The sequence below is a fragment of the Clupea harengus genome, chromosome 19 (assembly GCF_900700415.2).
Source record: "Clupea harengus chromosome 19, Ch_v2.0.2, whole genome shotgun sequence".
NCBI lineage: Eukaryota > Metazoa > Chordata > Actinopteri > Clupeiformes > Clupeidae > Clupea > Clupea harengus.
In genome coordinates this window covers 4,134,560-4,137,059 of record NC_045170.1, presented here as the reverse complement: position 1 = coordinate 4,137,059, position 2,500 = coordinate 4,134,560, and the positions used below count along the sequence as shown (strand labels likewise).

The following is a 2,500-nucleotide window of genomic DNA, read 5'->3' as shown; positions in this document are numbered from 1 at the left end:
TGAAATGTAAATACATATCTTTAAATATAACATATAACATATGCATTCATCCAGGTGAGGAGACACATCACAAGTCAATACATTTGCTGAGCAATATGGGATACGATGCAATTAGCCCAGTGCACAGATACATTTAGTAGCAGGTATTCTTTTCAGAAGATGAAGGTCATGGTAGCGCTATTAGTGTTGTTGAAAGGAAACTAATAGAGAATTATTCTTAGAATTCTAAGCCTGTTAACATACTCACACGCAACCACGATAATACACTGTTTTCTCTCTCACACACACACACTTTCTCTCATCCTCTCTCTATCTCTCGCACATACACATACTCTCTGACTCTGTCACTCCCCCCCTCTCTCTCTCCATCTCTCTCTCTCTCTGTCCCTCTCTCTCTCTCTCCATCTCTCTCTGTCCTCCCTCTCTCTCTCGCTCTCTCTCTCTTCTCTCTCTCCCCCTCTCTCCATCTCTCTCTGTCCCTCTCCCCCCTCTCTCTCTCCCTCTCTCTCTCTCTCTCTCTCCCCCTCTCTCACTCTCTCTCTCTCCCTCTCTCTCTCTCTCTCTCTCTCTCTCTCTCTCCATCTCTCTCTGTCCCTGTCTCTCTGAGGAGCACTACCAGCCGCCCTGACAGCTGTCGGCCAGCTGGAGTCAGCGTGCTGTCCTCACATGGCTAATATTACCAGGTATCACACAGGGCTTCCCATTCACAAGGCACACACACACACACACACACACACACACACACACACACACACACACACAAATATACAAGGGTATCACACTTCATTCACAAGGCATGTAATTCCGTGACAGATGGCAAACAAAAATAGAACACTCAATGAAAGACAACAAAAACAATAAAATAAACACGTCAACACATAAATACACACATAAACAAATAAACATATGAGATCCATTTTTTTGGCCCAGTTGGCCGACCCTGCAAACGTGTGGCTACTCAAAGGTCTTCATTAAAAGAGAATGAGAGGGAACGGAAGAGAAAGTGAAGGAGAGGGGGAAGAAGAGAAAGACAAGGAGAGGGAATGGAAGAGAATGACAAGGAGAGGGGAAGAACGAAAGAGAAAGAGAGGGAAAGGAAGATAAAGTGAGGAAGAGGGAAAGGAAGAGAAAGAGAAGTAAAAGACCTGGAGGATGGGAGCGAAGAGAAATGAGGATGAGGTGGTGAAGATGCTCAAAACCAAAACAGGACTTAGATGGAGCCATGAGATGGAGCCATGAGATGGAGTCGTGAGATGGAGCCGTGAGACGGAGCCGTGAGACGGAGTCGTGAGACGGAGCCGTGAGATGGAGCCGTGAGACGGAGCCTTGAGACGGAGCCGTGAGACGGAGTGATGAGATGGAGCCCTGAGATGGAGCCGTGAGATGGCTCACGCTGCAGTAAACCCCCCTGTGAGACAGATGCTTTCAGACAACCAGGGACTCAATTACACAGCAAGCAGAGTCGTTTTGAGATGCAAAAATAAGGGAGCGAGAGAGGTGTGCTGAGCGAGAGGAGAGAGAGAGAGATAGAGAGAGAGAGAAAGAGAGAGAGAGAGAGAGAGAGAGAGAGCGAGAAAGATAGAAGAGAGAGAGAGAAAGAGCGAGGAGAGAGGCTCCATGGGACATCACCAAAGCCTGTAAACGCGGCACAAAAGACCAAACCAGTAGGCCTCAGCCTGAACAACAGCCAAAACAAACAACCGCCTGCTACGTTCACACAACCAGGGACTCAATTAGGCTCCACACGCCGTCATTCCACATGCACCCTCACAGACCCGACTCTGGGAGCTAACTGTGTGAACGCCAGGCAGCGTGCGGTTTGGGTTTGGACTCCTGAATAATGTCAAGGCCTACTGCCCAGAATAAGAGCCAGAAGCTTGTTTTACACGGATCAGTGCTTAGTTAACCGTCTTTCCAAACACAAAAAAGACCTAAGTATGTCCCCAATGCCATGCCATAAGTGTGGTGTCTTCCAAACAGCATAACTATGCGAGGCATGACTACGGTATATCGCTGAAGCCAGGATAACATGGAACACTACTCGCTCAAGAGGAAACTACTCCCTGTCCAAAATAAGTACACCCTACTAATAACTACCCTACGTCCTCAGGTTACAGTGCATGGGTGAGGGTGTTTGCTGTGATCAAGGCAGGTCTGTGCTGCCCAGTAAGAGGAGATATTGGAGCGCCTCCAGACACCAAGGCTAATACATAAACACCTTCTGAAGGATACCATCAGTCTGTCTATAGGGTAAGAAGCTAACTGCTATTGGGTAAGAAGCTAACTGCTATTGGGTAAGAAGCTAACTGCTATTGGGTAAGAAGCTAACTGCTATTGGATAAGAAGCTAACTGCTATAGGGGAAGAAGCTAACTGCTATTGGCTAAGAAGCTAACTGCTATTGGGTAAGAAGCTAACTGCTATTGGATAAGAAGCTAACTGCTATAGGGGAAGAAGCTAACTGCTATTGGCTAAGAAGCTAACTGCTATAGGGGAAGAAG

The 2,500-nt window shown here is 47.2% G+C and overlaps 1 protein-coding gene across 1 annotated transcript in view; it reads right to left on the bottom strand.

Annotated features, from left to right (window-relative positions):
* Positions 1–2,500, bottom strand: part of csmd2 (CUB and Sushi multiple domains 2) — a 396,217-nt gene that overhangs the window by 174,529 nt on the left and 219,188 nt on the right. The window lies entirely within an intron of this gene.